This window comes from Balaenoptera physalus, assembly GCF_965194825.1.
Source record: "Balaenoptera physalus genome assembly, chromosome: 8".
Classification (NCBI taxonomy): domain Eukaryota; kingdom Metazoa; phylum Chordata; class Mammalia; order Artiodactyla; family Balaenopteridae; genus Balaenoptera; species Balaenoptera physalus.
Window position 1 is genome coordinate 102,177,409 of NC_138887.1, and position 12,150 is coordinate 102,189,558.

Sequence of the window (12,150 nt, forward strand, 5' to 3'; positions counted from 1 at the left end):
GGGAGGAAGGATAGCAAAGGTAGAACTTTTTGGGTTGTCCACAAAGAGCTTGTTTATGTCTCTCTTTGGCTCACTGTCTATGGGCATAGTGTGGAGAAGGTTGTAGTTTCAACAGGCTCCACTGAGAGAAGATTTGTTCTCAAGTTCTCCCCTTGGCTACCTTCCAACTGGGGTCTTCCCATCACATTCTTTTTATATGTGTGCATCTTAATCCCACTGAAGACTGTAGCCCCCAATCTCATCCACCCTCTGCAGTTAACTCTTGGGCCCACAGGCATTTGAGGGATTCATGTGCAGTTCCTACCAGGAACTGAGAACTTGGTGAGGGAGTGGCCCTGGATTTCTCTTTTCCTTGTTAGCCCTCCTATACCATCTTTCCTCCATTTTTCTCTCCTGATCTCAAAGAACAGGGCAGGTTCCTTGGCAGTCCTTTGGCTAAGAAGACATTCACCTGTACTACCAATTGCTAGCCTCCTTTACAGGACACTGGTAGGTATCCTCAGGAAAATCACTCTGCAAGGAATTACTATGTTAAAATAGTCTTTTTCTTTTTGGTCAAGTGACAGTCTCCTAAATTAACTGAAACCTGTGTCAATTTTTCTTCTAAAATAGGGCCAAGTCTGGGATCAGATAGGCAAGTGCTGCTTCTTGATAAGCCTGAGTTGGACTCTCTTGGCTCCTGTCAACTGACATCCAACTCAATGCTGTTCTGCCGTTCTGTGCTTTGACCCTGTTGCTAAGCCTCTTGCTGTTTGGCTTTTAGAAGGCTGGACCATCTGATATCTTCAACTGTACACCTCAGGGGAATGGGCCCAACTCTAGAAAGCTATCCAGGAAGGCATTTTAGCATTTGGCTCTGTTTTATGCCAATTCTCAAGGTGATATGCTATGTGGAAAAAAAATTATTTAACAAAGTCCTAACATATTATCCTTACATCAGGACCTAACATGAAACAGAAGGTAATTTCTCTTCTTTCCCTAGTGGTTCCACAGTTGGGAGGTTGCTTATGTCCTGGCAGAAATGACTAATTTCTCTATCTTCTATAGCAAGCATTTACAGTTGGACACCCGGAACTGACTTCTCCACAATGATACACTCTAAATGAGATGGGATGCCAGCAACAAAATCTTTGGAATGGAGTATCAGTTACCTGGCTGTCCATGATCTGGCTCAAAGGTGAATTCCTGAGGTCCCTCTCTGAGCCCTCTAATATTTCTCTTGGGTTAACCCGGTTTAAAGAGTCTCATCCCCATAAATAGGAACATGGCTGGGTATCTGTCACACAGGACCCTTCACAGCCTGTCTCAGGATTGCAATATCATGGCAGGGTATTTACAAATGTCTGAGGGTGTTCAATTACTGGATAACTCTGTTCTGATCTGATGGAAATTCCTTGATAAGCATTCTGTTATCATTATTATTCTCTTAATTTTGAGGATTTCCCAGTACACTTGGGGATATTGATGGTTTAGAGGTTATTGGCATAACTTGCTTCTGTTAGATTTTAAATTTGATTACTATCAAATGATTCAGGAAAAAAATATGTTTATGTGTGTGTAAATTATAGTTGTGTACGTATATATGTGCACACATGCACATACACACAGAGAGAGAGATGAATAAAGCAAATGTGGTAAAAGGTTAACATTTGGACGATCATTGTGAAGGGTATATGGCAATTTTGCGTACTGTTACACAAAACTTCTGTCTAGAATTATGTCCAAATAAAAAGTTAAAAAGTATACAAATACATATGTAAGGTCTGATTAAGAAACTTAAGAAACATATCCCATAATATTAGTACTGCTAAAATGTGGGATGACAGGAAATTTTGTTTTCTCTTTTCAGTTTATCTGTGTTTCTAAATGTTCTACAATGGAAATGTATTGCTCTTGCTCTGTATTAAGGGTAAAAGAGCATTAAAATCATAAATTGGTAAAAGGTAATGTTTTTCAAAGATGATCTTATTGGCTATGCCAACCACATGATAGTTACTGCTCTTCTTGAGGAATGTAACATAGACATAGAGTTCCATAATGTGTAGTCTAGGTCTCCTGTTTTGAGTGAATAGATATTTTGTTCTGTCATCTAAACAAGTTAAAAAGAAAAAAGGACTGGCATTCCTCTAGCCCTTTAAAGTTATTGATATTATTTGATATTTTGCTGAATATCTTTTGATATCCCTCCATATCCACTCTCTACCTTTCTCTGCTCTTCTTTATCCTCAGAAGTCTGACCCAGTCAAAATACTGTCTTGTTGTCTGGCTTCCAGCTAGGTTTGGCCAATGGTGAGCAAGTAAGAAGAGATCCATGGGAAGGAGGAGAGTGAGAGTTGGGTAATTTTTTCTTAGTTCCCTCCTGGCAGGCTTGTACAAGCTGGCTTCACCCCTTAACTGAAGAACATTGCACCTGCCAGGCAACCCTCTCTACACAGCTCTCTCTTTCTCTTTCTTCAGGTGTGGTAACCTGCTGCTAAGCCCCTGCCCTTGCTCCTTCAAGTCTAGGAATGGTAATGGTACCTCAAGTTACTAGTTGCAGGATACTTGCTTCACTTCTACTCACACCTTTGAAGACAGTGCCTTTATTAAACTTCCCTCTATTGACCCAACTGAATGTGCCAGATGTTTCTTGCTGGGACCCCAAATGACATGGCAATATCTGGTGCCTTGTGGCTTTAAAAGAAAATTCATCAACTATGCCTGATAGCCTTCAGTAGAGGCCATTTTCCTACCACTCATCTCTTTGATTCTCTCATATGGCCTCTTAAAAAGATTGGCCACAGATGACTCATAGAGATTGTTGTGTGGGTCTTTAGCTTGGCTCAGATATAACATTTACCACAATTGTTTGCTGCCATTGATATGGCCCACGCTTTCCTTTAGATCTCTGTCCACTCCAGCCAGCAGCCCTCCTTTCACTTGTGATGCACAGTGACACACTCTCAGCATACTTAACTATGGTTGCATTAATTCTCCTGACTTGTACTACTCTGTGATGTGGCAAGATCTTTCCTTGGTGTTCCCTTCTCCCTAAGAATTTTCTTGCAGGACTGTATCAATGATGTCCTTATCTAGAGCCCATTCAGAGGTATTTGCACATATTCAAGCTCCAGAATGTCAGTACCTGACTTCTGAGCATTAAATGTCTGTGGTCAAATAGATTTTCCCCTGAAGGTGTCTTTTTCCAAGAAGGAGATTCAGGGCCTTGTCAACTTGTCTAGTGACCTGTATCTTATTCCAGTTTATATACACAGTCAGTCACCCATCGGTCTTCTACCTCAGAGCTCCCTTGAGTGGGAAGCCAAAGAAGCAGGAGGGACCCAAGTCAGTACACAGGAGAGGACTGTCATTCTGGCCGTGAGGTTTCCGTTACTCTGACTGGAGTGACTGTTACTTTCCCTTGAGGCTTCCTTGTTAGATGATGGGCCTCCAAGAACTCTAGCAGAATGTGGAGTCTTTTTAAAAAAAACAACAGTCTCTGAACCTCTGGATGTACATATTGTACAAGAACAACCTCTATACCATAGCTCCTAGGAACTACATCAGGATAGTCCAGACTTTGAGCGCAATCATAGTGGTCCTCTGAGTACGACTGAATACGTGTTCAGGGCAATAAGGCAAGATTGCCTGTTGCAAAGATGTTAATATTGCTAATGGCCAACATGTCACCAAAAAGGACTAGAAGACCCCATCTGTCTCAGTCATTCCAGTTATAAAGGAGATCAAAATATCCCACTCAGCCTTAAAAACAGTTTTCTGAGACGAGAAATTATGTGATATTAGCAATCTAAGGAAAAAGGTATGTGTGATTTGAAACTAAGAATTTAACACCTCAAAACTCTAGGTGGACACTTTCCTTTTACTGTCCAACCTGAAAATTCATCGGGGAAGCAAATGTCCCATCATAGATTTTGTGCTGGTAATTAAGTAATTAAACGGTCACTATAATGTGGAGCAGGCCTTACTAGGGAAGAGATCTGAATATCCAACTGCTTCACAGATTACATATTCATGTTCCTAGCTAAAATCAATCCCTCCGCTTGTGCACTAGATCCCATTGCCTTCGCCTCCTCAAGGATATCACTCCTGAAATTCTCCCCCATCTCTGTCTTGCATTAGCAACTTTTTACTCCCTCTTGGATCATTTTCATTAGCATATAAACAGGCTGGGTTGTTTGTTTGTTTGTTTTTCCATCTAAAAAAAAAGGCAATCAGTTCTCTTGACCCCATTTTCCCCTACCAATTTCCACTCCACTTCTTTGCTCCCATTTACAGAAAAATGTCTCAAATAGTTCCCTGTACTCATGGTTTCCAGGCTCTTTCCTCCTGTTCTTTCCTAAATCCACCGCAATCTGGCATTGACCCCTACCACTCTACCACGACTGCTCTTATCAAGGTCACCAATGACCGCCGAGTGGCGGGAGCCAATGGCCAGCTCCCCAGCCTTCATCCTACTTGACTTAGCATGATCGTCTGACAAAGTGGACCACTCCCTTTTTGGATACTTTCTTTATTAGGCTTCTAGGACATCACGCTGTTGGCTTTCTTCCTACCTCACTGGTTACGCCTTCTCAGCTCCTTTTCTGGTTCCTCCTCAACTCCCTCAGTTCTTCACTTTAAGATTGTCCCAGGGATCAGTCTTAGCCTTTCTTCTCTTCTCCCTCTACACTCATTCTCTTGTTGATCTGATTCAGACTATGAGCTTTAAATATGCAGTTAACTCCCATCTTTTTAATCTCTAGTCCAAGACCTTTCTCCCAAACTCCAGACTTATTTCATTGCCTATTCAAAATTTCCACTGGGTTGTCTAACATACATCTCAAACTCAACATGTCCAAAACCAAACACTTGTTCTTCCCCTACAAACCTGCCCACATATCTAGACTTCCTCAATTCAGTTTATGGCAACTCCATCCTCCTAGCTGCTCACGCCAAAGCATTTTGAATCACTCTGACTCTTCTCATATTCTCATTCCCCATAGCCAACCTTTTAGGAAAGTCTACTGGCTTTTCCTCTAAAATGTATTAGAATCTGACCACTTCTCACCACCTCCTCTACCATCACTCTTGTCCAAGCCACCATCATCTAGATTAATGAAATTGCCTCCTAACATATCACCTTGTCTGAGCTCCTTTAACATAACTGTCAGAATGATCCTTTTAAACATAAGGCAGATCATATCATGCTTCTGCTCAAAGTCCTCAATGACTCTCCATTTTACCCAGAGAAAAAGCCAAAGTTGTAGGCTATAATACCCATATGATCTGGCATCCCCTCTTCCTTCGGATCATAATTCTGCTCCAGCCATCCTGTTCTCCTTTCTGTTTCTTGATCTCATCCTCTAGGGTTGTTTCTTTAGCTGTTCCCTCTGTCTGGACAATTTCCCCCCAGATAGCTCCCGACTAACTTTCTCACCTCCTTCAAGTCTTTGTTCGTATCTTTTTTGTACAATGAAGCCTATCCAGATCACCCTGTTTATTACCTCAATCTAACCGCTACTCCCACCCAGCACTCCTGATCCTACTTAGCCTGCTCTACTTTTTGTTAACGCCATATCTTTTATTACTTAACATACTATATACTTATTGTTTATTTTCTATATCCCTTCTGCTAAAATATGAGATCATAAGGGCAGGGATCTTTGTTTTATTCACTTTGTATCCTAAGTGCCTATAACAGTGCCTGACACATTCTAAGTGCTCAATAAGTATTTGCTGAAATGTATGTCCTGGTCCATGAAAGCCTCGTTCTTTTAGGTAAAAGCCATGAATACACACAGCCCCAGAAGGAAAGCCTCTAGCACTGCCTCTGGGGCTGCTAGATGCATTCCAGTCCAATCCATTGCTGACCCCTGCTGGAACCCACTGACCAAGTTGCTGTCCCACCCTTGACTGCACAAGTGGACTCAAAACTCCTTGGGTGACAGGATGCTGCTGATACCCCCTCTGCCATCTATTTGTGCCATAAACACATCCTGCTTGGAGCAGTAATAACTATAATCCTTCCTTTTCCTTAGACTTTTCCTGATTCCAGGGGTCTGCAGAAGATAGACTTTAGCTTCCTTTTGTTTTACTTATATTTAATAAGTTTGTTCTTTTGTAAGGACCCCATTAGTCAGGGGTGGGAGCAATTGCTCTTAGTTACACCTTCAGAACTAATAATTTAATCTTTTTTTTTTTTTTTTTTGGCTGTACCACACAGCTTCTGGGATCTTAGTTCCCCAACCAGGGATTGAACCCAGACCCTCAGAAGTGAAAGCACGGAGTCCTAACCACTGGACTGCCAGGGAATTCCCAAGAACTAATAACTTAATCTTTAACCAGACTAAAAATTGGTGATAGGGAGATATGCTTTGAAAAATATTAATGTGATTTTTTTTCTTATTTCCTTCCATGCAACCATTACCTTTTTAACCAAAGGCATCCATTTGCCTCAAAAAACATCATGATAGTTATAGCAGGAATGCAAAGGTAAACAATGACTCTATTTCCGCTTTTGAAGCTTATAACTAAATAGTAATCTTGAAAGCTTTGTTGGGAAAGTAAAAGAAGCTCTAAATTTCAAAAATTCTTAAATACTAAGAGCAAAGCATGAAGCCTGGACAAAAAGTTTCACTATAATCATAGGCAAAGCAAACTTAGAGTATGACAGTGGGAAGTTGTCACCTACTGAGAGAGGAAGTGAAGTGTTCTTCCAGCTGGAAGAGCCTAGGATAAGGGGAAGGTCAGTGGGGTTGAGACAAGACTTGCCTGGTGCTTGTATCCCTGAGAAGGAACCCATCAGCCCCCTCATTCCTTGGGTCTTGGCCCAGAAAGGGGAAGATGGACACGACATCAGGAACCCAAATAAGTTGAGGTAGAATCTGGAACTTCTGGGCTCACCCTCCACTTCCACTGCAAGTTCAGCGTGGTGCTAGGGCAACATGGTGTCATCAAGAAGTAATTCTGAAATGGCTGAGAGATATCTAGGCAGACGGACCTGTGTCTGTAACCCAGTGTCTTATGGCCTTGGTGTGATATGGAGAGGGACCAGAATATATTTTATGTCATAGCAAGAGGGTGCCAAAATGCTGAGAGAAACCAAGGTCCAGAAGAAGTCTGCATTTGGGATGAGAAAGTTGCATTCAACAGAGACCTCAGAACTAGAGGCTATAGCAGGACCATTGGCTCCAGCAGAGAAATGAGAAAGGCAGCCAAAGAACCAGACAGGACCTGTTGTTAACTCATTGGGCATAAGCACTATATGCCCAGAGATCCTTAGAATAGCCACACAGCATGGAAAATGAGTGAGGACCCAGAGAACAGCACTGCATACAGCACTGAGACTGTTTCCCCTTCTGCCATGGGTTCCTGGCATTCAGAAACCATGGTGGGAAGGATCGGAGAGACCCTTGGAAGGAGGCAGCCCTGAGAGAGAGTTTGACAAACTAAAATTTCTCCTCTGTCATTAACAGGAGTGGGAGCTTGCTAGTAAGATACAATTAGCTATAGATAATACAGGATGCTACCATTCTGTAAATGTTTGCACGTTTTTGACTGGTTTTCTTTTCTTCCCCTTTACTAAACTAAATATTTTGAAAGGGGAACTAGCATTCTGGGTCAAGCTCTGAATCATCAAGAGCTTTTTGTAAAAAAAATGAGAGGAACAAAGAGTATTCTGGAAGAGGAGAAAGGAAGGAAGACCTGGGGAGGTGGAGAGACCTTCCTGAGGGAATTTAGATTGGGCTCAGTTCCTATGTGATTTAACCTTTGTTGGCACCACACCCCCACCCTCCCACCCCTGCAATGAGCTTAGAAAATGGGAACGGGTCTCTGAATTTCTAGAGAGGGATGGGAGAAGAAATCCCTGTCCAAATCCTGGAATAGGCATTAGAGCTCCTGAGCTGACATCTCTAATATATGGGCAAAAAGGGTTTTAACTACTTTAGATTCTTAAGGTACTATACTTTTTCTCAATATAAAATAATCTATATTTGCCCCACTAATGTATTATACTTTGAATTTTATTTTGACTCTGATATTAATCTTGTCATACCTGCTTGCTTTAATTAACATTTGCTTGGTATATCCTTTCCTACCCTACCATCTGCTTTTGTCTTTTAATCAATAGTATTTTTCCCCTCCTTTAAAATATCTTTCAATTTTTTTAATGTATGCAAGCAATACACGGAGATATGCTCACTTTAAAAGAGAAAAAGCATTATATATACAAGGCTAAAGATCCGCTGACTGTCTCTCAACCCTGGTTCTTTCTTTAAACTGCCTGTCATTATCCTTTGACCACTTTATTTTTTTTTTTGTCCTTATATCTTAAATTGTTGATTCTTTATATATTCTGGATATTAATCCTGTGCCTGTTAAATTTTTTTTTCAGAGTGTAGCTTGATATTTAACTTTGATTAGGTTTTCAGATGTAAAACATTTTAGAATTTGGATGCAGTCAAATCTGTCTTTTCCTTCTTTAAATTTTTGTTTTTAAAATTTTTGTGTCCTAAACAAGAGGGTCTTTATCCAATGATGATATCTTCCAGCTTTTTTATAAGCTTTTATAGCTTAAAAATGTTTAGGTCTTTACCATCTGGGATTTATTTTTCTGAAAGATTTGGGATAGAATGTAATCCTGTGTTTTATTTTGTTGTTTTATTTAAGTGAAGAGCCAATTGTCTCAATAAAATTTACTGACTAGTTTGTCTTTTCCACAGTGATGTGAAGTGCCTTATATCTTATATGTCAAATTCTATAGTCACAAGTCTATTTCTGGGTTCTTTATTCAATCCACTTATTTGTCTATTCCTGCACATTACCACACTGTTTTAATGACCATAGCTTTGTAGTATTTTGATATCTGGCAAATCAACTCTCCCTCCCTACCTCTCCCCCCCACCTCCCATGATCTTCTGTAATATTTCCTTGAAAAAGTTTCATGAAAAATCTTTTTGCGGTTTTGATTGGAATTTCATTAAATACATAAATTTGAGAAAAGGATGGACATCTCTTTTTTAATTAATTAATTCATTAATTTTGGGGGGGGCTGCATTGGGTCTTCATTGCTGTGTGTGGGCTTTCTCTAGTTGCAGTGAGTGGGGGCTACTCCACGTTGCGGTGCGCGGGCTTCTCATTGCAGTGGCTTGTCTTGCTGCAGAGCATGGGCTTCAGTAATTGTGGCACACAGGCTCAGTAGCTGTGGCTTGCAGGCCCTAGAGCGCAGGCTCAGTAGTTGTGGTGCACGGGCTTAGTTGCTCCGTGGCATGTGGCATCTTCCTGGACCAGGGTTCAAACCTGTGTCCCCTGCATCGGCAGGCAGATTCTTAACCACTGCACCACCAGGGAAGTCCCAAGGATGGACATCTTTATAGTATTGAGTTTTACCATCTACAGGAACATTATTTATCCCCATTTAGTCATATTTTCTTTTACATCATTCAGCAAAATTTTATAGTCTTGTCTATAAAGGTTCTTTATGTTATTCATTGCTACTGTATATGGATGGAATCACTTAGTCTATTACATTTTCTGATTGATGATTGCTGGCATATAGGAAAGTCATTTTCTCCTTTCTTCAATTAATGTAGTGAATTATATCAATAGAGCTCCATTATTGAATTAATCTTGCATTTCTGAGATAAATTTAACATTATCATGTTGCATTATTATTTTCATTTGCTGCTGAAATACAATTTCTAGTATTTTATTGTACTTGGGATTTTCGCATCCATCTTTATAAATAGAAAGTTGTGTATTATTTTCTTATCTTTTATATATCTTGTTTTGGTATTAAGGTTAGCTTAACTATATAACAGGAAGTAAATTGGATAACTTTCTCTTTCCATGATTTAAAGCAATTTATAAAATACGGTGAAGTTACCTGTTTCTTGAAGGTTTAGAGAACTTGCCTATATAACCACCTAGACCTAGTGCCTTTTTTGGGGATAGATCTTTTACTACTGTTTCAGTTTCAGATTTTCTACATCTTCTTAGACTATTTTGAAATTTTATATTTTCCTGTAAAATTAGCCATATATTTTTCAACTCTATTGATATAAAGTTGTTTGTATTATTCTCTTATAATTAGAAAAATCTGCTCATGCATTATGATTTTATGTCCTTTTTTATACCTGATAATTTTTTGTGCCTTCTCTCCTTTTTCTTAATCATATTTGCCAAAGAAATATATTTTTAGTAGGCTCTTAAAAAGTGTTTCAGACAACTCTACTCACTTTCTTTCACTGTTTCACTAACTTCTGCTTTTATCCATGGCAGTGTTTTTTCAACCTTTTTTCATTATTACCCCTCTAGGAAACTTTTTAGACCTTTTTTCCCTTAATCACTACTTTCTTCCCCCTGCAACGCCCAACTTTAAATCACACACATAGTATGTATCTGTTTATGCAGTATGGTCTTTTGAAGAGCCACAACCATTGTAATAGCTAACATTTTTTTCAGCCCTCAAGAACCGATTTTCGCTCCCTTGGGGGCAATATCTTTTCTATTGAGAATGCATTGCCCATGGTAATGTCTGTTTCTACTTTCTTTGGGTTTATTTATTTTCCTCTTCTTCTGGAGTTGAAAGCTTAGTTCATTCACTTTCAATTTTTTTTTAAGTAAAATATTTAAGGCTATAAACTGTACTTTCTCCCCCAGTGCTGTTTGCTTGCATCACAGAAGTTTTGCTGTTTTGTACTTTTGGTTTTCATTCAGTTCTAAATTTTTGTTATGGCCACTTTTATCTGAGTTATGTAGAGGCTTGCTTTTATATTTCCCCATACATGGATTTTTGGGTAAGATTTTTATTGTATTTTTATGTGACTGCCTACCTGGAGTTTGTTGAAACTATCTTACCATATGGTCAACTGAAATTCCTGCAGTCTTTCAAAGTTTGATGTTTTCTGTAGGCTTTTGGTAGATACTTTTTATCAATTTAAGAATTATTTTTGTTACCAGTTTGCTAAGGTGTTTTTTTTATTTATTTTAAATTATTTTTTATTGAAGTATAGTTGATTTATAATGTTGTGTTAATTACTGCTGTACAGCATGCTAAGGTGTTTTTAAATTAAATCACAAATTGGTGTTGAGTTTTAACAAATACTTATTTTGGAACCAATTGAGATGATCGTGCTTTTTTCTTCCTAATTGGTATTAATTTGATTAATTACTTTAATATATTTCATGTGTCTCATCTACCCTATGCTTTCCCTTATAGGCTTAACTCTGTACATTCTCCAAGGCATATTTGTGTTCCCATTTACAATGATAATATCACTGAGACTAAGCTAAAAATGTTGGAAGTAATACATCTACATTTTCTTTAACCTTCTAATATACCCATCTTAGCGTTCATGTGATGATTTCCCATTGCTTTCTCTACAGATTCAGGTAGGTACCTCTCAATATTTCCCTGGATCTGAGATCCCTGGTGGAAGTGGGCATTTCTGTTTTCTCTCTGAGAGCTTGCTTCCCTTCTTCTGTTATATCTCTTTGGGTTCCAATTACCTCCTCTAATTTAGTAATGACTAAACTACCACCCTCTTCTTTAGTCCCATCGTAAGATCATTTAGCTCTGCGTCATTTTCATTTTCCCATTTGTACTGTCAATTTTTTGTGTCCTTTAAGAACACAACTTTTCTTCTAAAGAAATTCTTTTCTTCCTCCAGGTCAATTGGCCTGTCTTCCTTCACTTTTCACCCTCCCACTGCTTCTATTTTGACTTCAAGGCCTGAACATGTATTTGAAACAAATACAATTCCTACTTGATTTCCTGAATAGACCTGCTTCCTAGGAAGAGAAGAATCCAGGCACAACTCTTTTTAATACTCTTCCAAGCCTTTGGAATTACAATAGCATTGCTTCTCTCTACCCCAAACCCCCATATAACAAACATTTGCATTTCTTTTTTATGTTTATGATTAAAATCCACCATTCCTCTGTGATTGAACACACAACTTGAGTTCTTGAAATTCCCCTGTCAGGGCTCATATAGTCAACACATCAGGCACTTGGGACATAAATGGAAGGTGACTCTGAATACCCATGTGAATTAAAGAAGTTGGCCCCTTCCATCAAGATTAGCCCAAATTAGGTGAAACTAACCTAATGCCACCTGCTAATCTCCAGCACAATTTAAGGGCTAGACTCTCCCAAGTTTGTTGGAAG